Raw genomic sequence first — 27,845 nt, forward strand, 5'->3', positions numbered from 1 at the left:
ATTTTTGAGATACCTCTTGTGTTATATATCTGGTGGAAAAAAAAGGGAGCTTTGATTATAGCACATGCATCAACAAAAAATTTCCACTCTAAACCTCAGTTTGAATATGGTTTAAAAGAAAATTGTAAAGCGTTTCCTCTCCCAGTATTAACCAAATAGAGGTTGTTGGAAAAACAATCCTGGGAACTGGGTATGGGTCTGGGCCCTGAAACTAGATTGCACCAGCACCAATTTACATGAAGGATTACATAAAGTTTTGGACATGGTACTGAGCAATTTTGCCAGTTTCAACTGTCCAGCATCTTAACCTCATTTCCATATTTGGGGACTTCTGACACATACTACCCACCATGAAAGCCTATCACTACAGCAGCTGAAATGCCAGGGCCCTGGGTAGAAGGTTGGTCACATGACCTCTCATGGCCGATCAGGTTCCCTGGCTGGGACTTTGACTCTGGGCTGAGAGCCCCAGCTTTAATTTTCACTACATTTATCATTTCATCTATTGTGTTTCCTCCACAGACAAATGTAAGGCTCCATGAAGGCAGTCAACTTTGTTCACTGCTGTATTCCTAGTGCCTAAAATAATGTCTGACTCATAACAAGAAAATATGTACAAATACATATTTCTTGAATGAATAAAATATGTCTTGTTATCTGAATCAATTCTTTTAATTTCTAAGATCTCAAATTCTCTTGTATAATAGCTGATTCCTAATTTATGGATATGGTAGCCACGCTTATTTCCAAAACATGATATTTACATTAATGATCTTCTATTAGCTCTATGAGCTCTGATGTGGTTTTGCTGTGTCCCCACCCAAATGTCACCTTGAATTGTAGCTTTCATAATCCCCATGTGTCTTGGGAGGGAGCCTGTGGAGGTAATTGAATCATGGGGGGCAGTTTCCCCCATACTGTTCTCATGTTAGTGAACAAGTCTCACAAGATCTGAAAGTTTTTTAAAGGGGAGTTCATCTGCACATGCTCTCTTGCCTGCCACCATATAAGACGTGCCTCTGCTCCTCCTTCACTTTCCACCATGACTCTGAGGCCTCCCTAGCCATGTGGAACTGTGAGTCCATAAAACCTGTTTTTCTTTATAAATTACCCAGTTTGGGGTATGTCTTTATTAGCAGAGTGAGAACAGACTAATATAAGCTCTGTTTCCTTGGGTATTATTTCTTCTTCACTGTGACTTTGTGCATCTCTTTCCTAAAATCTTTGCTTCTTTGTTGTCAGAGAGGGGATAGATGGATGCATGTGCAAAGCAAGGTTAACTGACTACAACCTTTCCCCCAGCATTATGCATAATAAAGATGTTCATTCATTCATTCTTTCATCCAACCATTGTTATTAAGAGAAAGACACAATGGGGCAAAACAAGAATATTTTATTGTTTTGTGGGAGAATGTGTTCACCCCTTCCATTTTGCAACTTGTTCTCCTGAGCAAAACTCTACATATTCTTTCCCATAGCATAACTTAAAAGGATACGTTTTTAGAGAGTAGATTATCACCATTTTGAAGATGGGAACTTCCAAACTCCAAAAAAAACAAAATAGTACAAAATTTTCCAGACATATAGGATTATCAACCACTGCCAACCACCTTACAGAACAAGAAGTGTTCAAGAACAGAGTTAGGCAAATATTGCCCCAATATTTAAAACGGGTGGGGAGACTCATACAATAGAACACAATGCTTAATATTAACCCCCTAAAATCTAGAGCAAATTATCAAAGAGCTATTATAAAGTCTTGATAATTTGACACATATACACCCATATCCCACTTTACATTTTACTCTTTAGGCAGAAAATCCCTGGTTGCTTCTACAATAACCCTTGACATCACCATCATAGATGTCCTCCACGTGAAACTCCAGTCTGTCTGTCTGCCTGTTATAAATTGCAATATTCAGAACCAGAAATAGTATTCCAGACAACATGAGAGTATGGAACCACTAATCACTATTTGGATATCAATTCATGTCTACCAAAATAGCCTGTGATTTCATTTCTCTTTTACCAACCTCTACACACTGCACATTGGAACTGCTCCTGAACCAACCATTCCACATTCTTTCCACATATTTCATGAAAAGGTAAAGACACATGACCCAGATGGCAAACTTGGTATATTCACCTAGCTCTTTTCCTACTCCACACCCTTAGAAATGACAGGAGAGATGTTTTATTACATACTGAAACCGTAAGAGCTGTGCCAAACAAGGAACAGTACCCAACATTAACCAGAAATTTTGAGACAAAAAGCAGAAAGATATAAGGCAGACAGGATCACCTTGTTGGAGAAAACGACAGCCAAACACTTGTACACTTGTAGCAGGAGAGGCCTGCCAGAGAGAGAAGTGGTTACAGAGTACTCCAAGCTCTCAGGGGATGGGTCCAAGAAGCAAGAAGGCAAATGGGGAAAAACAATAGGAGATTAACAGGGTCACTGCATTTAGAGCAGCCACATCTCTTGGCTCCTCCTTCCTCCCACTCCTGAATTGAGTGGTGACCAACAGCAGCATATTGCACAGGCTAAAGTGATGAGTGGGGCACTTAAGTCTAAGAGGCATCATTCTAACTGAACCTATGGAACCTATGGCAGAAAGTGGCCTTATGCTCACCAGGCATATCTTCCTTTCCCCGGGCACACAGAAAGACTGTATTTGCCAGTTTTCTTTCAGTTATGTTGAGATCATATAACTAGTTTCCAGCCAATGGATAGCAGTGAAATGTACCCCTTCCAGGCCTGGCCATACAATGCCCCATTTTATGCTCCTTGTTCTTCCCTCTCTAAAAGTAAAGGATCTGTATCAGTCCATTCTTGCATTGCTATAAAGAAATACCTGAGACTGGGTAATTTTATAAAAGAGGTTTAACTGGCTGACGGTTCTGCAGGCTGTTTGGGAAGCATAGTGGCATCTGCTTCCAGGGAGGCCTCAGAGAGCTTTTACTCATAGCAGAAGGCAAAGTGGGATTCCAGGCACTTCACAGACCAAAAACAGGAGCGAGGGTAGGGGAGAGCTGCCACACTTTTCAACAATCAGATCTCGCAAGAACCCATCCAGTATCACGAAAACAGTACCAAGAGAATGGTGCTAAACTATTCATGAGAAATCCACCTCTATGATCTAATTATCTTCCACTAAGCCCCGCCTCCAATATTGAGGATTACAGTTCAATATAGGATGTGGTGAGGACAGCATCCAAACTAGATCAGGATCCAATTAAGATTTGTGAGGAGCCCTGGAAAGAGGACAATGCCCCAAGATGGAAACAGCCAGGATCCTAAGAGTAATCGAGAGAAAAATAAATCTTTATTGAGCTACTCAGATTTTTGGATTATTTCTTACAGCTGACAAATTATCCAACAAATATTATAGTGAAAGAAGCCTTGAGAGGATATGGAGGTACCACAAGAGAAAACACTTAGGCAGCATCTCCATCATCTCAGTCAAGGTATTGACAGGAAATTGATGGCATGCTTGAAGGTTTAACTAAAGAGAAATTTACAAATGGACTATTTCCAGAGGTAAAGATGGGGCTGAGGGAACCATCAAGGGATGATAAAGCTCCCAGAAGTTAGCAATAGTGGAAAACCATGACCTCCCTCGGTCCTGAAGGGAGAGGAGAAGGAGCAGTTACCAGAAACCAGGGAGGATAGTAGCCACAATAGAGAGTGTCCCACCAGGAGTTCTCGCTGTAGATTAGAAAATACCACTACTGCCTAGCCCAGGGCAGGGAAGAAAGGAAGAGCAGTACTCCAACCTTTCTTCCTATCCTCCAGCTTCAGTGGGAGTCTCCCTTTGACTGGACCAGTTGGAAGGCTGAGGGCAAGGGAAGTCCACTGATGCAGAGATCAGCCTCCTGGGGCCCAGAAGAAGGCAAATTGGGACAGAGCTTGGACCTGGAAGACAAACTGAAAAAAACCAGAACATCCTCCCAGCAGATCATCATGCCCAACCCCCAGTCACCAGAGATAAGCACCTGTGGTCAGCACTGGCATCCACAGAGGGGCAGATAGTGTTCCAAAAGCAAAATTGAGCAGAGAACAGGGAATCAAAGACTTAAGGAAAGAGAGGCATGAAAGTCACCGGGAAGAAGAAATAATACCAAAGGAAACATAGCTCATAGAGCAGACAGAAGAGGATTGCTGTGTCATGTTTTAAAAATACAAGCGTGGCTATGATATCCATAAATTAGGAAACAGCTATTATACAAGAGAAGTAAAATTAGAAATTAAAAATTTTTAAACAGACAATAAAACATTCATTGGATAAACAGAATTACAAAAAGTTCATAGTTAAATGGTAACTTGTTGATCTGGAAAATCAAGCCAAGGGATTATTTACAAATATGTAATCAAAAGGGAAAAACTGATAATTTTTTTTAATAAAATTTCAATATCTACCTAATGAAAATACTAGAAATAGAAAAAAGAAAATTGTAGAAATGGAAAAGAAGAAGTAATTAAGAAACAAAAAGAAAATTTCCCAAGACCAAAGAAACATTTGAATTAAAAATGCTCATCACTTTCAAAAATACCTGCCCTTTGACATACAGTTGTAAATTTTAAGTTCAGAGCTAGATAGAAAATTCTAAATGCCTCCTGAGAAAATAAGCAGCCTACCTGAAATGGATGAGTGTCTGACCAGCACCAAATTTCCCTTTGACAATACTTGAGGCTAAAAGACAATACAGTAATACCTTAAAAGTTCAAAAGAATTACTTTGAATCTAAATCCTGATTCTTATTCAAGTCAACATTCAAAAGGAAAAACAAAATACATTTTCATAAACCTTTAAAGATTCTGAAAGTTAACCTTTCATACACAGACCTTCTCTAACAGATTTAATCAAGCAAAAGAGAATTCAAAAAGGGGAAATGTTGGGCCCAAGAACTAACAGTATACAGAGAAACCAGTGAAGTACACTTTGGAAATGTATTTTACAATTTTTAACAACAATCTGCAACTAAACCAAAATATCTCAACATGAGAGGTGGTGGTGTTGGGGGAATAAAGGGGATGAAGTGAAAACATGGTAAGATTCTAGTTTTGTTTGGGGTGTGCAGTAGAAATAGACACCCACTGATTCAAAATATTAATTAACAACCTAGCAATGAGAAAAGAGATATAACTCTCAATATAAGATCTTATACATAAAAAAAGTACTATATTAAAAATAAATGTGACCATCTCAAAAAATGTGCGATTTTCTACAAAACTGTAAATTAATCAAAATTGATCCCAAAAAAGATAGAAAATGTGAATAGACTGATAGACTGTTGACAAAAAGAGTCAAACTCTAAAATATTTGAAAAGCCAAATATGTGTGACCAATGGCCTGTGACACAGCCCCATGAGATGCTGAGAACATGTGCCCAAAGTGTTCAGGCTACAGCTTGGTTTTATACATTTTGGGGAGACATAAGACGTTAATTGATACATGTAAGATGAACATTGGTTCAGTCCAGAAAGGTATGACAACTGAAAGCGGGGGTCATAGGTGGAATAAAAGATTTTCTGATTGGCAATTGGTTGAAAGAGTTATTATCTACAGACGTGGAATGTCTGCGTTAATATAAGGGGTTGTGGAGAGCAAGGCTTTATCATGCAAATGAAGCCTCCAGGTAGCAAGCTTCAGAGAGAATAGATTGTAAATGTTTCTTTTCAGACTCAAAGAGACTATTCTATTCAATCTGTATGTCTTTGTGCTGACATCAATGTTGGTCAGCTGTGCCTGAATTCCAAAAGGGAGGAGGATATAACGAAGCATGTTCAACTGCCCCTTCTCATCGTGGACTGAACTTGTTTTTCAGGTTAACTTTGGAATGCCATTGGCCAAGAGGAGGGTTCATCAGTCAGTTGGGGGGCTTACAGTTTTATTTTTGGTTTACAATACACTTATAAAAATTGAAAATATAGTCAAAGCTCTAATCCATTAAAAAACAGGTACCAATTACAGATAATTTTATGGAGATTTCTACTCCTTGAAGCAAGTATATTAGTTTGTTCTCATGCTGCTAATAAAGACATACACAAGACTAGGTAATTTGTAAAGGAAAGAGGTTTAATTGACTCACAGTTCTGCAGGGCTGGGAAGGCCTCAGGAAACTTACAATCATGGCAAAGGGGAAGCAAACATGTCCTTCTTCACATGGTGGCAGGAAGGAAAAGAATGAGTGCCCAGCAAAGGGGAAAGCCACATATAAAACCCTCGGATCTTGTGAGAACTAACTCTCTATCATGAGAACAAGATGGGGGAAACAGCCCCCATGATTCAATTATCTCCACCTGGTTCCTCCCACAACATGTAGGGATTATGGGAACTACAATTCAAGATGAGATTTTGGTGGGGACAGAGCCCAACCATATCAGCTAGTGATAATCTTAAATTACATGTGTCTGAAAATACACAAAGTTAACTTCTAGACTCTATCCGAATAGCATCATTCTATACAGCTAGCAACACCTTGATTCCAAAACCTGACAAAATTATCACCAAAAAAGTGAAGCCATTGGTCAAGGTTACCATGAACATAGATTTAAAATTCTAAAAAATATATTAGCAAATCACATTTTGTAATATTTCACTATTTTTTAACCCTGGTCAAGCAAAGTTTACCTAGAAATGCAAAGTGGTTCAATATTGGGAAATTTCTGACATAGTTGACTGTATTAATGGATTTAACGGCAAAAACATTTTGCTCATCTCAATGTATGCCAAAAATTCATTTGATAAATTAACACCCTTTCTGGAATTTTTTAAAAGCTCTTAGTAGACTAAGAAAGGGTGTAAAATCATGTAACCTAGGGGAAAATTCATAGAAAATATTATATTTAATAATGAAAGATTAGAAATGTTGTATTACGGTCAAAAACAAGACAATCATACCTATCATCACAGCTACCATCTGTCATTGTCCTATAGGTCCTATCTAAAAAGGGATAAAAGTAAAGTAAATAAGAGGTATAAAATGCAGACAAAAAGATAAAAATTTTTCTACTTCTAGGCAAATTGTTACCCCAAGAGAATTGACTGAAATACTATTTAAAATAATAAGATCAGATACAAAATCAGTAGCTTTCTAACACATAAGCAATAATAAATTGAACACCTCTCATATTTTCTTCTAATACTTTTAGAGTTTTGTTTTTTATATTTAGTTCTTTAATTCATCTGGAATTCACTTTGGCATAAGGTATAAAGTAGGAATCTAAGTCAAACTTTTAGAACTTTTAGGAATATTATTAATAATAACAATAAATGTATACATAACACACCTAGAAATAACCCTAATGAAAAATGTTCCAGAACTAAATTAAAAAAAAAAAAAGAAAACCTATACAGGAGTGGTTTTGTTCCCTGGGTGCATATTGGAATCACTATAAGACTAATTAAATCAGAGACTCTAGGGAGGAGATCCAGGCATGAATATGTGCAGCCAGGATTTTAAATCTCTGTTATAAATTGTAATGATGTTATTTTTTAATAATGCAAATGCAGTAATTTTGGATGGAAAAACAAAAAATTTTAAACAGGTCAGTTCTCTCCAAATTAATCTGTAAATCCTATGCAATCTGAATCAACATTCAACAGAATTTTTTATGGAGCTGGCAAGTTGAGTTTCAAGTTCATCAGGAAGAGGAAGTACATAAGAACAGTCAAATGCTTTGAAAAAATTAAAGGAAACTCCTGTTAAATATCAGAACATACTTTAAATCTGCATTATATGTCTCATAAATCCACTAAAGTAGAAAGAGACAAACCAATGAAATAAAATAAAACAGTACAGAAACAGTCCCCGATATACGTTTCATTTTTATAAGGCTTCAATTCAGTGGGAAAAGGATGGGTCACTAAATAAGTTGGGTTGATACCATTATATATTTCATAAGAGAAATTAAGTTAGACTTTCCTCCCTCATAAGCATACTCCAAAACAAATTCCAGATGGATTGAGGAGCTAAAAAAGTTTTTTTAACTATAAATATTAGGAGAAAATACAGGGAATTTATAACCTATGAACAAGTGTTCCTAACCACACCCAAACCAGAAGCTCCAAAAGCAAAAATTGAAAGATGTTCTCATGAAATTTTAAAGCCTTTATAAGAAAAGACTCCTTAAGCAAAATTAAATACAAGCAACAGCCTTGAAGAACGTATTTGCAACAATTAACAGGAGTGGTATCTAGAATATTTAAAGAATTCATGCAAATTCATAAGAAAAAAATGTATATATATATATATATATATTTTTTTTTTTTGAGCTAAGGCCTCTCTCCATCACCCAGGCTGGAGTGAGGTAGCGCAATTTTGGCTCACTGCAACTTCTGCCTCCTAGGCTTCAAGTGATCCTCCCACCCCAGCCTACCAAGTAGCTGGAACTACAGGTGCACGTCACCATGCCCAGCCATGTAGAGACAGGGTTCTGTCATATTGCCCAGGCTGGTCTTGAACTCCTGGGCTCAAGCTATCTGGCCTCCCAAAGTGCTGAGATTACAGATGTGAGCCACTGTGCCCAGCCGAGAAAAAAAAAATTAAGCAGGAAAAAATTGTTTACCAGAAAGTCTTGAAAATATATATAGATATATATATATATATCACACACAAATATATATACCCACCCATACACACACATATGCACACACACACACACACACACACACATATGCACACACACATATACACACATACATACTCATAGGGCCAAAAGCAAATGAAATTATCTGATAACCAGGAAATTGAAAATTAAAACAGCAATAACACAATAGTCTCCCATCAATATGGTAAAAACTTAACAGACTGATAAGAAAGCAGTGTTCACAGGGATGAAGAAGGGGAGAAATTTGCCCTTTCATGCATTCTTGGTGAAAGTACAAATTGGTAAAGCTTTTCTGGCAATATTTTTTTTAAAATCACAATCATAACCTTTGAGTCAATAATTTCTAAAGAAATATACCTATGTATGTGCTGTTTATATAAAGATACTTAGGCAACACTGTGGGCAATAGAAAAAAATTAAAAACATCTAATAGGAGAGCAGTTTAAAAAACTGTGGTCATCAATTTAAAATATTGGGCTCTTACATATGATGGAAAAAAATAAATCATAGAATATTTATAGTACGCTATCACTTGTTTATTAAAACATGTATATAAGTACAATCTACACATCTCTGCAGGTGCAAAATCTGCAGAGAAAGAACTGGAAGTGTAGTCACATCCTTTCACTTTGGCTGTCAGGAAGGTAATATACAAATGTTTTAGCACATGTCAAACTGAACTGTACTTATTTGTTTTCATGTCTGTCCCCCCTCTAAGCTACCACTTTTTGACAGACTATGTTTTTTTTCTCCACAGGCAGTGCTCTATAAATGTCCGATAAATGGCTGCATGGTTTTCTTGCCCTTGGACCTGTCCCATTCAACATTTTAGAGGTTCAAAGAACGATACAATATTCAGTTTGAAACCCGTTATCGCCATTTACTACTTGTATGACCTTGGGCTGTTAGTTAAACTCATTGAGCCTTAGTTTTCCCATCTATTAGGAGAAGAAAATAATGCCTAAGTCATAGCATCACTTGAAGGATTAAATAATCAACTATATAAAAAGTTGCTAGCACAGTGCCTGGCACTGCTATGGATTCAAAACAAACCCTTCCAAACTTAGTGGCTTAAAACTATGACTATGATTTAACATGCATCTAAATCTGACTTTGGGCAGGGCTCATCAGGGACAGCTCATCTCGGCTCTACTGCTATAAGCTGGGACAGCTGGATTGGGGTGAAGGATCACTCCCAAGGTGGCTCCCTCACATGGTTGGCAAGTTGTTCTGGGTGTTGGACCCTCCCCATGAGAGCCTCTCCACAAAACAGCTTGGGCTTCCTCTCAACATGGTGGCTGGATTCCAAGAATAAGCCTCTCAAGAGATATTAATAAAGTAGATGCTACCAGTTTCTTAAAACTAAGGCCTGAAAAATGGCACAATGTCACTTCACCATATGCCATTGGTCAAGCAGTTAGAGAGTCCAGATCCAATCTGCCTCTGGACACCAATTATTGACATCCCTCTAGCGTGCAAAATGCATTTATGCCTCCCAGGATCCTGCAAACATCTCAACCCTTTAAATCCTGTCCAAGTGGAAATGAAGCTCCCTGAGAGTGGCTCTTTGGGTACAACATATTGAGTACTGTTCATCACCATCTGACTATTAGGAACTAAAAAGGCAAGTTACCTTTACTGACCACCACCCCCCAGACACACACAAATACACACACACACACACACACATACACACTCCACATACGACAGTGGAACAAGCAGAGGATAACCACAAGAGACACTCCCGTTAAAAGGGGGAAACAGAAGGCACAGAGCTGGCAATGGCCCCCAGAGCACTTCTGCAATCCAGCTCCATAGGTGTTGCAACTTCCTTTCTAGAGCCTAGTACTCCCCAATACTCTTGGTTGTACCCTGTGGTCTCCTGTTTCTGCTCCTGAATATCTTCCTCTTCCATAAGAATACCGAGTTGGTGATTTTGTCAGATTTTCAGTCTACTTCCTGCTTCTAGAGGTTGGAGCTCCATCTCTGTCTCTTTCAATCCAATCAGGTGGTGCTTGCAGTCAATACAGGCTATTATTATTGTTATTAATAACATGAATAAAAATAAAAAGATGCCTTACCCAATAGGTAATACTTACCAATATTTTTGGAGGACAGAATTAAATTGGTTAAACCCAACAAGACAAAATTGGGCAAGAGTAAATAAAAGTCCTACATTTAGACTTTAAAAATCAATTTCATAATTACAGGATGAGGAGGCTTTGGCTTACTGGCATGCTTACCTCCCAGACTAAGCTGTAAGCTTTTAGTGGGAGAAAATTGGGGGGATTTAGCTGACAGCAATCTCACAATGAAACAAAAGCATGAAGAGACACACACTGTAAGTGGCATCCTGACAAAGCTGCTTGTGCTCAGGATGGTGAAGGAAATAAAACCACATCTTAGGAGTAACTGTGGACAAAATGAGTGGCTTTGCCTGGAGAAGAGAAAGCCTTAGGGAAGTGGTAGAGCAAGTTATCAACTTCACGTGTTTGAAAGGCTGTCACATAAAAGAAGAAATGGACTTTGCTCCAGAGGACAGAACCAGCATGGCTAGGTGGTGGTTTCAGGAAAGCTGACTTTCATCAGAATAAAAAAGCATTTCCCTACACCCAGAGTCCTTGTGCTCAACCTCAGTTGTCCTACTGGCATCACCTGAAGAATGTTAAATAATACTGATGCTCAAAGACCTAAAAACAGAAATATCATTTGATCCAGCAATCCCATTACTGGGTATATACCCAAAGGAATATACATTGTTCTATTATAAAGACACATGCACACGTATGTTTATTGCAGCACTATTCACAATAGCAAAGACATGGAACCAACCCAAATGCCCATCAGTGATAGACTGGATAAAGAAAATGTGGTATATATACACCACGGAATACTATGCAGCCATAAAAAAAGAATGAGATCATGTCCTTTGCAGGGACATGGATAGAGCTGGAGGCCGTTATCCTTAGCAAACTAACACAGGAACAGAAAACCAAATACCATATATTCTCACTCATAAGTGGGAGCTACATGATGAGAACACATGGACATATAGAGGGGAACAACACACACTGGGGCCTATAGGAAGGTGAAGGATGGGAGGAGGGAGAGGATCAGGAAAAATAACTAATGGGTACTAGGCATAATAACTGGGTGATTAAATAATCTACACAACAAACCCCCATGACACAAGTTTACCTATGTAACAAACCTGCACATGTAACTTAAACAAAAGTTTAATAATAATAATAAACTTAACTTAAAACAAAAGTCTAATAATAATATTGATGCCAGCAACGTCCCCAGGACAATTCTATCAGAGTCACTGAGGATGGGTTGCAAGCAGTAAAGATTTTATAAAATGGATCAGGTGATGACATTGTACTGCCAGGATTATGTACATTGAAAGGACCTAAAGCAAATATCAATAAATGATCTGCTCACAAAGAAGTGACTTAGCCAACCGCAAAAAGGTTTAAGCAAGTCTGAGTGGCTGTCAGTATTGTTACTATAGAGAAGTCCTGTATCAAGTGATAGGGCAGATGAGCTTTAGATTCCAGGGTAGAGAATGATTAAATTCCACTGAACAACAGAAGCAGCCCAGAGATTCCTAATACAGAGGGAGCCGTGCCATGTTCAGACCATATTTCTTCCCTCCACCCCATGCCAACTCAGTCTCCTGGAATAAGAAGATGGAACCAGTCCTCAGAGTGGACTTCTTTGTCCAAATGGACAGTTTGAGTCAGGGAACCATTTGTTTAGAATGGCTAAGAAAACTGAAAGTTTAGGGTAGAGCAAGGGGGGAAAGGGGGTACCCTAAGCCCATGACATGGGTATTTTCATTTGAAGTTCTAAGACCTTATTTCTGCAAGGAGGCTCTTCTATCTCCCTGACTTCTACCCATTGAGTTCCCAACCCAACTCTAGCTCTTTATATCAAGGCAAATTATTCTCTTTCTCATCACATTCTGTTCAACTGTGTGCAGATAGCTCGTGTTTCCCACCATTTGCTGTCGCTAAGTCAAAGTCCACATGAGGTATTTAGTTCTTATGAATATACATCAGAGCCTGCAGCATCAAATACCAGATTCTCTACCCTTCTCTGATCTCTCTCCAGCTCTGTTTCTACACCTTTCTATTACTGAAGTCCCACAAATGTGTTAAAATATCCCAGCTGTGTTACCAGCAGCCCAGAACACGGAATAAACCATACTGATCTTACTCTTGAAAAAATTGTATTTCACAAACAGAATTCCTCCTCATTGTTTTATATTGTAACTCTCATTATGAGAGAAGACACCACTGCAGCCCCACATCCCGTGATCCAAGGGCAGATACCTAGCACATATCAGGTGAATATCTTGTTTCTCCACGTTAAATTGTGTTTAATTGTTTTTCTATTTGCAAACATAGGTCTCCTTCATACTGGGCATTGACCACAATGGGTGGCCAAAAAGAGAGAAGATTTTCTTAAATATGAATACAGATTTAAGAGGGAGAAATTGTTATAAATCATGGCACTGTCTTCCAAAGGCCGAGTGCACAGCATAAAACTTTCCCGGTTAATTTCAAGCCACTATTGAGTTCATCAATGCTTTATTTGTGAAAGTAAATTCTTAGCCTTACAAAACATCTATTCAAACATCAATGACTCAGAATTCTGGGACTTTCCTGCTAGCCTGGAAATCATGTTTATGATACAAGTGCCTAGTTAATAAAAGCCTGCCTTCCATGCGTCAAAGACCTTTATGATCTTAAAGAAAGAAAAAGTGGAGACGCTGCACTGGCTGCTTTCCTTTGTCCTTCTTTTGCTATGTCCATGATGTTTGTGAGGTTTTGTTGCACTTAAAATTAATTGGTGGATATTTGGGGCAGCGAAACTATGCTGCATGAGACTGTAATGGTGAATCCGTGTCTTTATATGTTTGTCCAAACCCACAGAATGTACAATGTGGAGGGTGAACCTTAAAGTAAACCACAGGCTCTGGGCGATGGACGTGTAGCAATGCAGGTTCATCAACTGGAATAAATGCACCACTCTGATGAGGGATGTTTCTAGTTGGGGAAGCCATGCATGTGTGGGGCCTGAGGTGTGTGTGAAATCTCTGCACCTTCCTCTCGGTTTTGCTGTGTACTTAAACTGGTCTAAAAAATAAGGTCTATTAATAAATAGATAAGTAACCAATCCTGTTGGAAGCTGCCCTTGCTACTGCACTCACAGGCTCTTAAAAATCTGAGGGAGAATGTTTCCCTTCAAAACACAGGAAAAGTGCAGGTAGGAGCGTCGTGGAAGGCCGCCTTTGGAAGCTGGAGATTTCTGGAGAGGTTGCTCCTCCCTTAGGATGTTTATACCTGCTGTTCTCCTTACCTGGAAATCTCTTTCCACAGGTTTTGAGTGACTGATTCTTTCCTGTCATGCAGAACTCAACTTATTTATTGTTTTTCTTTTTGAGAAGAGTCTTACTCTGTCACCCAGGCTGGAGTGCAGTGGTGCAATTTTGGCTCACTGCAACCTCTGCTTCCTGGGTTCAAGCCATTCTCCTGCCTCAGCCTCCCAAGTAACTGGGACTACAGGCTCACACCACCACACCCAGCTAATTTTTGTATTTTTAGTAGAGACAGGGTTTCACCATGTTGGCCAGGCTGGTCTCAAACTCCTGACCTCAAGTGACCCACCCACCTTGACCTCCCAAAGTGCTGGTATTACAGGCGTGAGCCACCACGACCCACCAGAATTCAATTTAAATGTCATCTCCTCATAGAAGCCATCCCTGACAACGGTAAGGTGATGTATCTGCCAAAATGAGCAAGGAGAGAGAGACTGTGGTCCGAAGGATTGGCCCCCATCTCAGCCTCTCTCTGTGTCTATACCCTTGCCCAGCCTCATCGTGCGAAGAATGCATTTTATTTCCCCTTGACTTTCAGCTTGGCCATGTGACTTGCTTCAGCTGATGGCATGTGGGCAGAAGGAGAGTTTGCCAGGGCAGCCCAGACCTGAAGCAGCCTTTTGTTTTCCCATTTGCCTCCCAAACCTCTCCACCAGAAGAGCATGCCACTGCTAACCCCGTGGTTAACCTCCAACCCCAGGCAGAGAATGAGTGATGCCTGGAGCAGGACCACCCAGCCACACCCACCAGGGGTGTGCAGCCACAGTGAATTCTCCTTTGCAGTCACTGAGTTTTGGGGTGCTACTATGTGGCATGATGTGACAAATGATATAACAGGCGTGTGGAGTTCTCTTCATAAAGAGAACTTTATGGCACCCAGCAAGCATTTGTTGGCCATTTATCACTCTCCACATCAGTCTTGCAACCCCTTTTGCATTTTGAAATTACAGATGAGGACAAAGAATAATTAGCAAGTGCCCATATTGCTTATTATCATAACATCTGTCATATTTATATCAAATTATTCTAAATGTGCAAAATATATGTTACCCATGAGATTGAAATATGCCCTGAGGTCAGAAACTCCACCGTAACCCACTGAAGATGAGCCAGCAAAGTCCATCAAGGCTGCCTACTTGGCTCTCTATGCTTCCCCAACTTGGTGCCATGTTGTCCCTGGCACTGACCTTACAGGAGGTTGGTAGAGGGTGGAAGAGAAAGGAAGGGGGGCAGAGGACAAGAGAGAAGTTAAGAAACTGCACTGCCACTTGGTTGGAACCAACAGAATCTACTCCTTACAGAGACATCATGTCCTGAGATATTTATGAATATTGCACAAGAGATCAAACGTCATCACCCTCTTGGTGAAATGGCTTCAAAATCCATGAGGCAGTTTATAAGCTCTGAAATCTCCTAACCAATGAGTGGAAAATTTCTCTGGAGGTTCCATGATTTGTCTGCCAACTCCCAAGAATACGCACATACAGGCACACACAGCTGCATCCAGACCTTCCACCTCTTGCTGCTGTCAACTTTGTTAGCTAAGACAGGCCAAGACATACTCACCAGCCCCTTGCTGAGATGTGACTCACCTCCCATATCCTCTTTCCCAACATCGTCATCAATGCCACCTCCCCTTCCCACAGGCTACTCCTCACCACCAAACCACCAGAAGGTGTACAGTGGCCACAGCCATGGTGAGACACCAGCAGACTCCCACATCCCTTGCGGATTTATTTGGTTTCATCGATGCATTAGACCGCACATGGGAAGAAAATGAGCAAGTGCAAAAGAAAGGTTTCTTTGATCCTAAATCTGGAAATGAAATATATTTACATAAAGCCATGAAAAGCCAGAAATGGCCAATGAGAAACCACAGCTTGACTCTCAGAGTTAAACACCATTATCAAGCTTTTGTATGTCCTTAATGGCTCCTAAAAGCTCCATTTAAAAACAAACCAAAACTCTGGCCGGAGCTGAAGAAACTCTTACAATCAGTGAGGCCTGGGCCTGGGTGAGATCTGTCAAGCTTGTAAACCTCTTATTCCACCCCTCACCACTCCCCTCACCCAGTGGCATTAACACCCGTGAGCTTCACCCATACATAACTCAGCTCAGCCACTCTTATTATCTTGGCAGCCTCTGGGAGCCTTTCGCCAAGGTTCTGGGCTCTTTCAGTCAACATGACCAATTCCACATCCTTTTATTAATTACTAACCATTTCCCCTTGTAGTCAGCCCTGAAATCCCTGCTTTGATCTGCCTGACAGGTCACATGGTGTGTGCTTCTGAACACAACCCCTCCCATGGCCGACTTCGAACTGGCAAGCCTGGCAGACATACGCACAAGCTAGAAAGACATTTCCTGTAGATACAAGAAAAAGAGGGAGTTCTACCAGGAAACCAATGGCCATAGAGAATTTATTTTGTTAATTCATTCTTATATATAATAAATAATTTATTAATTATTAATAAATAATAATTTATTGATTATAAATTATTAATTGTTAATAAATAATAGATTTATTTATTTATTAATAGCCTGTTGGTATGTATTTAAGAGCAAAATAACAGTGGCTGTCATAAACACCCTACATCCTGTCCAATTAGAGAGACCATAACTTATTTAGATCACAAAAAGACCATGATTCTGAAACCTGAAGTCTAATGAGCTGAATTATGTGCTTAACGGAGAAGACTCATGGATGAGCCCTCTTGCAGCTTCCGTTAACCTTTTCTGAAGGCACTGGGTCCTCCACAGATCCTGACTGCAGGCAGAATGGCTGGAATGATGAGATGCCTGTCTTGTAACCAAGACCAGGACATGAGCAGATGCCATTCATCCAGACCCACTTTCTTCCTTGGACCACTGTCTATATAAACAGCCATTCTGTTATCTCCAGTGTGGCATTACAACAAACCAGACACATTTTTCAGGGCACATTGATCTATCCCAAGGGTGTAGGTCTATTAATTCCCTTGAGGCTGATAGTGGATGCTTCCAGGGAAATCATCGAAGGCAAGCACGCAACTGAATTTAATGAAAAGGATTGATTTTTTTTGGTCCACCCCAAGTATCAAAAAGAAAACAGGCCAGGCCAGGTGGTCCACACCTGTAATCCCAGCACTTTGGGAATCTAAGGCAGGAGGATAGCTTGAGCCTAGTAGTTTGAGACCAGCCTAGGCAGCATAGTGAGACCCCATCTCTACAAAAAAAAAAAAAAAATTAATTAGCTGGGCATAGTGGTGCTTGCCTGTAGTCCTAGCTACTGGGAAGGCTGAGGTGGGAGGATCACTTGAGCCCAGGAGTCTGAGGCTACACTGATCAGTGATTCAATGATTACACCACTCTACTCCAGCCTGGGCAATATGGTCTCTGTGAAAACAGAAAATAAAAAATACAACAAACAGCCATTAACAGACTCAAATTGGTTGGCAAGCGTCAGATCCCACATCAGCTAAAATTGCCACGTGATATAAAACACTAAATAATAAATGTTTACCTTTATTAAACATTCAGACCATTTCTGGTTAAGAAAATCCTGAACCTTTTTCACTGCATGGCTTAAGATGCAGGTAAGCTAACCATCATCTTTCCTTTCTCTTGGCAACACCTACGCATACAGATCGGTAATGCCCATCCCACTGCAATAAAAAAAAAATACCACATCGACTCTACTTCTGCTGCAATTACCATCTGGTGTGAAGATCAAAGGGGCCTTTTCCCCTGGCAGATTACTCGTCTACAGTTCCCTGGCCTGTCAGTGTGGTCTCAGCTGCTCCCACTTGTCCCATTGCTGCTCAGGAATCAGCAGCCGCCTAGATCTTCCAGCTATGTGACTGGGCTTGTAATGACAGTAATTGCCAGTCTGTTAAGTCACCTCCAACCAAAAAGGAAAATGCCTTCCAGACACACTTCTCAGGCCCATGTGAAGAGATGGGAATGAATTCATAAAAGAAAATTATCCAGTCCTGTTTACACAACGCCACTATGACCAACAGGCTTTTTTCTTCTTATTAATGGCTTTCATTTCTGGGCCACACAGTGGAACAAAGCGCTTATATGTCCACTCCTTGAGACCATAAGTCCTTGACTTGCTTTGACCATTAAGAAGCCCAAAGAGAGGTGTAGGTCTACCCTTGTACCAGTTCCTCTTTCCCCAAAGTATTTTTGGGGCTGGGGTTGCCTTTGGGATTATACTTGCCCAGAAAAGAGACCATCTGGGTTCTTACCTGCAATGGGAGCTGCATGAGATTTAAGCTACGTTCCTTCTCATTTCCTCACTACTTTTCTGTTTATGTTTGATCCTTGTTGGTTATTGTAGGAAGACGTGATTGGTATGGCAATGGGATAATATGTATGACAGTTTCAGTCTTATTTTCCCAGTACAACATGCCAGTTGGATAATTCCTCTGAATAAATATTAACATGAACATTTTCAATATAAAGCCCATTAGCATCCACAAAACTTTGGAATTGTGTGTATATGTTAGATTATACTTTCACATAGGTGGATTTAAAGAGGTGAAATTTTGGCTGCAATAAAAGATTCATTCAGCTGGGTGTGGTGGTTCACACCTGTAATCCCAGCACTATGGGAGGCCGAGGCAGGTGGATCACGAGGTCAAGAGATAGAGACCATCCTGGCCGACATTGTGAAACCCTGTCTCTACTAAAAACACAAAAATTCGCTGGGCATGGTAGCGTGCACCTGTAGTCCCAGCCACTCAGGAAGCTGAGGCAGGAGAATCCCTTGAATCCAGGAGGCAGAGGTTGCAGTGAACTGAGATTTGTGCCACTGCACTGCAGCCTGGCAACATAGCGAGACTTCATCTCAGGAAAAAAAAAAAAAAAAAAAAAAAGATTCATTCATTAATGTAATCAGATAATGTACAACTACTTTAAATGCATATAGATTATATCCTTGGAAACACTTGAGTGCTGCTTAAAGTCTCTTTTATTCTCAGCTCCACTCTCTCTCTCCTTTCTCCTCCTCTCTGACCCAGAAGCAGAAAGCCTGGAAACTACATTTTCCAAATCCCTCTTGCCAATCAGCCTCTTGTTAGCTTCTACAATGGGAGGCACTGGTAGCAAACTGGAGGTGGAAGCAAGGGAGACGCTATTTTTTCCATCTTCTGGTAGTGCCTCTAGAGATGGTGGTGGCAGCAGCAAAGGCTGGCAAGGGTGGCTTCTGGGATTCTGCTGGGTCAGCTCAGTGTTAATAGCAACAATCTTGGTGGATCAGCAAGCATCATGTTCTCTTTGGCTTTCAAGCCTAGGGGGATAATGACTTCCTGAAGTTACCAATCTGTAAGTAAGCTTGACTCCCTGTATTTGCTCCTTCGTTCCTCTCAAATCATGCACCACCAATAATTTGTATTAAATTCCTTCTCTGAAATATTTACAGTGGTTTCTAGACAGAATAATGCACTGATTGGACACTGACTGATAACTTATCATGCAAATAATTTATCCCCATACACTGTATTTGCTATGAAGCAAATGTTAATCAGATGGTTAAAGATGATACGGTAACAATAAGGTTATTTCATTCAGTCTCTAAATTCATGGCAGATGGGCATGGTGGCGCATGCCTATAGTCCCAGCATTTTGGTAGGCTGAGGCAGATGGATCACGAGGTCAGGAGATCAAGACCAGCCTGGCCAACATGGTGAAACCCCGTCTCTACTACAAATACAAAAAAAAGAAATTAGCTAGGTGTGGTGGTGCACACCTGTAATCCCAGCTACTCAGGAGGCTGAGGCAGGAGAATTGCTTGAACCCGGGAGGTGGAGATCACAGTGAGCCAAGACCACACTACTGAGACTCAGTCTCAAAAAATAAAAAATAAAAAATAAATTAAAAAGATATGGTAATGATAAGGTCATTTCATTCAGTCTCTAAATTCATGGCAGATGGGCATGGTGGTATACGCCTGTAGTCCCAGCTACCCAGGAGGCTGAGGTGGGAGGATCCCTTAAGCCTGAGAGGTAGAGGTTGCAGTGAGCCATGATTGCACCACTGCACTCGAGCCTGGGCAACAGAATGAGGCTGTGTCTTAAAAAATACATAAATAAACAAATTAATGCCAGAATTAGGAAGGAAAATTTAATTACATAAATTCTCTAAGACTCTATAAAACAGCCAGATGAGTGGTCCAATCCCCTTTCCAAATAGCTTTGGTTTCAATTTTATGTTTGTTGGCTTGGGGTCCGTCCATCTGGGTCATGTATTGGGCCAGTGTGGGATCTCAGGCATTGTTACTGGGTTCGCACGGCTGTTCCCTGACCTAACATGGCAGCATTAGATGCCAGCACTTTGATCCATGCACACACACAGGATATAGACATAAGAGCTTCCCAAACCAACTGGAAAGAGTCCCAGTGGGACTACTCCACGACATATTCATCAAAGTCAAATGCAGAGCAAATTGACCTGGCTCATTAATTATGAAAATTCTCTCACAAAGTGACATGCTGTTAACTATGTGGAAGCTTAGCACATTTTCACATGGTTCTTTCTGTCTACTTGGATCCAAAATGTCACATTTAGTAATGCGTTGAGGTTTTCTTTTCCTTACTTAGGAAGAAAAAGCTATTTTATGCCGAACCCACATCTAAATATATATACTCGTGTGTTTACATGTGCCCACTATGTGGACAGAGGTAGCTTGTTGGTAAGAAGGAAGTTTGCTATGCCAGAATTTGTTTTACAAAGATATATAGAAGGAACTTGAAAACTAAATGTTGATTATTTTAAAACCCTTGAATCCATGTTGAGCGCCTGTACCCCCTGGACTAACTGGGCAAATTCAGACATCATATGAAAACCTGGCCTTATTTCTCTACATATGTTGGCTAAAGCAGTGAAAAGAACATGTGTCTCTCTCCACCATCACTGAAAGGAATTTCAGTTCCTTAAGTCTTTCATTTCCTCTCTCAAAATGTAGGAATGAGAACTTTTAGAAGCTCACAAAAGTTACCCTTCTATATTCAGGCCTTTTATCTAAACTGAGATGGTCATTATGTACTGCTTGACTTTTAAAAGCTCCTAAATGTGACCAGGCACAGTGGCTCAAGCCTGTAATCCCAACACTTTGGGAGGCTGAGGTGGGTGGATCACCTGAGGTCGGGAGTTCGAGACCAGCCTGACCAACAATGGAGAAACCCTGTCTCTACTAAAAATACAAAATTAGCCAGGCATGGTGGCCCATGCCTTTAATCCCAGCTACTCGGGAAGGCTGAGGCAGGAGAACCGCTTGAACTCGGGAGGCAGAGGTTGCAGTGAGCCAAGATCACGCCATTGCACTCCAGCCTGGGCAACAAGAGTGAAACTCCATCTCAAAAAAAAAAAAAAAGCTCCTAAATGTGCCTACTGAATCTTATGACAATGCCTGATCATTGAAAATCCTTTCTGGATCAGTTAGGTTATTAGTTTGGCTATCATTAAAAAAGGTCAAAGTAACAGTAACTTAAATTGATAATAGTTTATTTATTTTAAATATGGTCTAATCATAAATATTCAAAGTGTTATAACACTCCATAGTATCAGAGTTCCCGCTCTTCCTGTCCTGCTGTTCTGCCATCCAAAACACATAGCACGTGCATACCTGTGCATACCTAAGCCTGTGCACAGAGGCCCCACAGCAACTCTGCACAAAGCCCTCAAGGTCACATCCCACGGGCCATGTGGCAGTTCTTGCTGCAAGGGAAGCTGGGAAACATAACCTTTGTTCTGGGTTGCATTGGACTCAACTTTACTAAAGGAAAGGGATGATTGAGACCAGCCATGTCTGCCACAGCCTTCTTTTCATTAAGGTGCAGCGTTTCCCTAAGTATTGGCACAGAGAAGGCACAAAATAGATATGTGGTCAATGAACAAATAAACAAATGAATAAATAAAATTCTTCAGGGAATGCTTATCTGAAAACAGACATGAAAACAGTTTGCTAGGATATTCACGGTTGGTTGTTTTCATCAATTTCTCAGAGGAGAAATTTAGTTTTTATTAGATCATTAAATCAATTTAAACAGACATATATTTGTATATCAGCATCAGGAAGAGCAATGTAAATGTCCTACGAGTGACATCATCATATTCTTCCCCAGCATTTCTCAAACCTATCTAGCCATGGAACCCTTTGTCAGAGAATATTTACTAATGATTTACAAGACATTCATGAAAAATACTCTCCTGCCTAAAATCTTAGCAGAAAAATAGAATTCAGCCATTTATCCACTTAGGATAGGACCATAAAGAAGTCAATATACATGTAAATAAACTACATTTTTTTAAAGCAACAAGAGAGAAGTCTTTTCAGCACATACTATTAACAGTCCCATAGTATCTTCCAATGGCTGTGAATAACTAGTAGGTTGACCCGCCACCTTACATAGTGTCTTCATCTCCCCAGTAATTTCCCAATAATCCTGGAGTACTGGAAATGGAAGACACCTTAAAATGGTATCAAAGCCATTCGTCGGCCTTCAGATCCTAATGTCACTAAACTAACTGAGGGAAACCAACATCAGAGCAAAACCTCATGACATGAGCTCATTCCTACACAGGGTCTGGAAAACATCACTTCCACTTTAAGTACACACTAAAAAAGGATGATGATTCAGACAGACAATCTTAGCTGCACTGCGCGGGTGGACGAGGGGATTGTAACCAGCCATCCAGGAAATCTGGCATCTGTCCAGAAAACAAGTCTAAATTTTGAAAGGTCTCTGCCTAACACATTCAGTTTATGTCCACAGGTCTCTGAGGAAGTGCACTTATAAAGAGGAGATGACTACGTTAGAAATTATGACTGAGGCAGCTTTTGTGCTGTAACTCTTGCTTAAAAGGGAAGTACGCCAGTTCCCCTTTGAAACAGTTTCTAAGCAGCAGGTGGCTACCACCAGGAAGCCAGGCACACGATGCAGCAGTATTGATATCTGGCTGTGTTGTACAGATCTTCCCTTTATCCATTCGAAGGATGTGAAAGCGAGGGCAGAGGGTAGAATTTTTAGCTAATGGTCTCTTTTAATCAAAGAACTCAATAAATTACAAAGAGACTGAGTCACTTGTCCTGTCTCAAAGAAATGTCATAAGAATAGCTCAGGGCAGTAAAGAAAGTTTAATTAACGCAGCCGGGTGTGGTAGTTCACACCTGTAATCCCAGCGCTTTGACAGGCCAAGGCAAACGGATCACCTAAGGTCAGGAGTTCGAGACCAGCCTGGCCAACGTGGCAAAACCCCATCTCTACTTAAAAAAAAAAAAAATTAGCTGGACATGGTGGCACATGCCTGTAATCCCAGCTACTGGGGAGGCTGAAGCAGGAGAATCACTTGAACCTGGGAGGTGGAGATCACAGTGAGCCAAGACCATGCCACTGCACTCCAGCCTGGGTGACAGGGTGAGACTCCACCTCAAAAAAAAAAAAAAAAAAGAGCTCAGAATTGGAGAACATTTATAAGTAGCTTGGTTTAGGGGAGGACAAATGAGGAGAAAGCTGATCTAAAATAGGTTGGGACAATGTATTAGCCAACTATCTACACTCTCCCACCATAGTTTTCATTATTGCATTAATGAAAGCTGAGTCTCCAGAAATTAAAAAAGACTGTTTCTCAACCTATCTAAGCTGCAATCCATTTTAATGAAGCTAAGTATAGAGACAGAGGGAACCTAGATAATAATAGAAATAACTGTGCTAATGTTTAAAAGAAGAAAAGAATGAGGTTAAGGTTAATTGCAGTAAATAATAATGAAAAATGTGTGTTATTCAATATAGTCACTAAAAGGATGAAAATATTTTCAAATGTGACTCATTCCAGTTGAAACAGGAAGGGAAGTAAAAGCATCAACATCTGACAAGACATTAAACTCCCTAAGTCAGAGCAGCGCTGCCCCTGTGGGGAAGAAACTATCCTCCTCCCAATGGCACAGAACCAACTCACTCAAGCCAGGCGCCTCTGGAGAAAGTCACTGAATCACATATGTGTGTGCACACACACACACGACAATAGCCAGCCAGAGAGTGAGAAAGAGAGAGGGTATACTGACCCCTAAAGGACCAAGGCAGACTGTAGACATCTTTCAAGAAGGAAAGGAATGTAGAAAAAAAACAAAGGCAATAGATAACTTAGCTCAAAATCATGTTGGGAGAGGGTTGACCAGTTCTTGGACCCAGGGATCTTGAGAGAAAGAGTAGATGAGCCCAAATGTCCTCAGTAGGCACTTGAGGTAAGGAGCCAAGAGCTGACTTAGAAGGAGAAGGAAGGAGGACCCACAGGAATAATAAAGCAAGAAGAAGAGCACTTAAGTACACCACATGTCTTCAAATTCACAGGCCCTGGGGATTTGTAACTTGTTACAAAGTTATTTCTGAAGGCTAGAAAAATGTACAGAAAACACATGCTGCTTCAAAAGTGGGAGTGGAGAGAGTGGGAGAAAGGGATGACCTGCTTCTGCGAATAAATGTTCCTATTGTAATTCCTTAACTGGCAAAGTACTTTTGTATAAATGATACTTTTTAAACCCATAGGCAGAAACCTAGCTGAGAAATAATCAGCACAAATAGGCAGAGTACAAATGCGTATTTATGCAACTTTCTGGTTTTTTATTTTTTAAAAAAAGCACTAAACTTCACATTACAGAAGAATGAAAGGAGTGTCATTTGTTTTAATTTTTTAAGATGTTGATTTAATCTAATCAAGATTTTGGTGCAAGTGGAATCAACTACCTTAGGAAGGCAGACAGAATTAGAGTCTTGATGTGCAACTCAAATCTAGATGTTTCCTCCTGACTTTCCCCCAGCTCAGCCTCCTCACCCAACTGCCATTGGACGCTCCACCTTCCCAGACTGAACTCAGTACTTCCCCTTCCTTCACTCTATCTCCTCTTCCATTTTCATCTCTCCTTCTCCTCTCAACCCTCTTGCACTCTTTCCTAGACCTCAGTTAATGAAGTCGGCATCCATTCAACCTCCAATGCAAGAAATATTTTGAAAAACCCCTGCTTGAAATAAATGTCACTTCCTTCACTTATAGAATAAAATCCAAACTCCCCCAGCATAATACAGAAAAGTTCTTCACATATAAGTGCCCATCTACCTTTCAAACCTGTCTCTGCTCCTTACCCTATGTTCCCAACACACCCAATTATCCTCCAAACCCCCAAATCCAATCACATTCCCTTCATCTGGGGTGCCCTCCAGGTCTTTGCCCAGGGAAATGCTATCCACTCCAAGACTCAGCCGAAACACCACCTCTCTGTGAAGACCTCCCTAACTCCCCAGGCATAGTCTGTACATCTCTCTTTTATCCCTCTATCGCCTTGGGTTAATATAATAGTGTTTCCCCTGTTTCTGGTAATTGATCTGTTTTTAAGACTCTCTTCCTGAGTGGGAAGCAAGAAGATATTGCCTTCATCTTTGCATGTGAGCACTAAGCACCTTGGTCACCTTACCTAAAGGAAACATGCTTCCTGCTATGTTTTTCTCCCTAGCGCTACCATATACTTGCATGTTTACTTGTTTATTACCTGTCTCTCTCCACTGGACTATGAACTACATGAAAGCAGGTATTTTTGTCTATTCTGCTCTCCTCTGTAGCACCAATGCCCCAAATAATGCCTGGCACATGATAGGCACTTAATACATATTTGCATGAACGTGGATCCAAAATGACTTAGAACAGTGTCTAACACATTCAACATACAAGTACCTCCTACTCCCTAGAATTTTTCTCAGTATTTCTCCAATTCTCCCTCCACCTCCTCTGCATTCCTACCGTGACTACATGAGGTTCCACAATACTTGGCGTTTCATCCATTAATGTATTTTAATCTTGTCTTTCTAAGGACAAGATTTTCTAAAAATCCCAAGGACAGGTGCCACGTCTTTTAAGAAAGTCAATGTTAAGTATAACTCATGCTAGGAACTTCCATGCTTATTGGATCACTTAAGTTTTTTTCCCAAACATCCTGCAAAATTATTTGAGTATTCCAGCTTGACAAATAAACTAACAGAGGTGCAGATCTACCCAAATTCACATGGCCTTTAAGTAGCTATTCAAATCGGTTTTGACTCTAACTTTTATGTTCTTTCCAGTACTTCACACCGCATCTGTTAATTTAGCTCTGGCTGGGTGCAGTGGCTCATGCCTGTAATCCCAGCACTCTGGAAGGACAAGGTGGGTGGATCACTTGAGGTCAGGAGTTTGAGACCAGCCTGGCCAACATGGTGAAACCCTGTCTCTACTAAAGATACATAAATTACCTGGGTGTGGTAGTGGGGGCCTGTAATCCCAGCTACTCGGGAGGCTGAGGCAGGAGAATTGCTTGAACCCGGGAGGCATAGGTTGCAGTGAGCCAAGGTCACACCACTGCACTCCGGCCTGGACAACATGAGTGAAACTCTCAAGAAAAAAAAAAAAAAAAAAAAAAAAAAAAGCTCTGTTAGGGATTGAATTGTGTCCCTGCAAAATTTATATGTTGAAGCCCTAACCCACAATATGACTGTTAGATAGGGCCTTTAAGGAGATAATGTTAACCTTTTAACAAGGTTACATGAAGTCATAGGGTGGGCCCCTGATCCAATAGGACTAATATCTTTGCAAGAAGAGAAAGAGACACCAGGAATGTGTGTGTACAGAGAAAAGGCAGCCACCTGAGAGCCACAGGGAGAGGCCCCAGAAGAAACCAGCCCTGTCAACACTGTGATTTTGGACTTCTAAACTCCAGAACTGTGAAAAAATAAATATTTGTCGTTTAACCACCCAGTCTGTGATATTCTGTTAGGACAACCCTAGAAGACTAATGCAAGCCCATTACTAAATTTTTCCAAAGCTATAGAAAAGCCAAGAGGAGAATAACAATCACCCACAAACTCATCATCCAAAAGCAATCACTATTAACATTTATTCTATGATCTGGTCTTCTTTAACTTTGCATATTTTTAAATAATTGTAATTAGACTGGAAATACAAATTGGTTACACCAGCTTTTCAATTAATATTCTTAAGTTTGTGTACCATTTTTAAATTAATATTATAATGATATGACAATTACTATTCATCCATAAGGAGAAACTTTTTCACATATTTTTCAAAATGTTTTCCCTTGTGAAAAGAAGAAAAAAAGTTTTCCCTTGTGAATTGTCTATTCTTTGCCTACTCATCTATTTCCTTGCACATTATATAAAGAATATTCTTTTCTATCCGTTTTTTGGAATGATTTTCTATGCTGTTTCTCAATTATCTCACCCAGTAAGTACCTACCATTGTGCTGAATACAAAATTAGTGTGACCTAATATTGATGATCAATCATTAAAAATCATTCACCCAACCAAATGATCAAGGTTAACATCAGCGGTATGAAGTCATGTTGACATCACATGCACCTGCCATGAGGCAATGAAAAGGGCACTTCATCTTCATGGTATTCTTCCCAGAAACCCAAAACCCTGGTCTAATCACGAGAAAACATCAGACACATGCAAATGGAGAACATTCTACAAAATGTCTAACCAGTCCTCTTCAGAAATGTCAAGGTCGTAAAAAACAACAAAAGACGGAGAATCTGTCACAGATTGGAGAAGACTAAGGGCGTGTAATGACTAAATGCAGCATCGTATCCTGGATTAGATTCTGGAAAAGAAAAAAAGTCATTAGTAGAAAAACAAATCAGAATAAAGTCTATCGTCTAATTAATAGTATTGTATCAATGTTGAGTTCTTACTTTTTATAAATATGCCACTGTTATGTAAGAGGTTAACATTAAGGAAAACAGGTGAAGAGTATACAAAAAGCTCTCTGTACTGCCTTTGCAACTCTTCCATAAATCTAAAATGATTTCGACA

The sequence above is a fragment of the Gorilla gorilla genome, chromosome 22 (genome assembly GCF_029281585.2).
Source record: "Gorilla gorilla gorilla isolate KB3781 chromosome 22, NHGRI_mGorGor1-v2.1_pri, whole genome shotgun sequence".
NCBI lineage: Eukaryota > Metazoa > Chordata > Mammalia > Primates > Hominidae > Gorilla > Gorilla gorilla.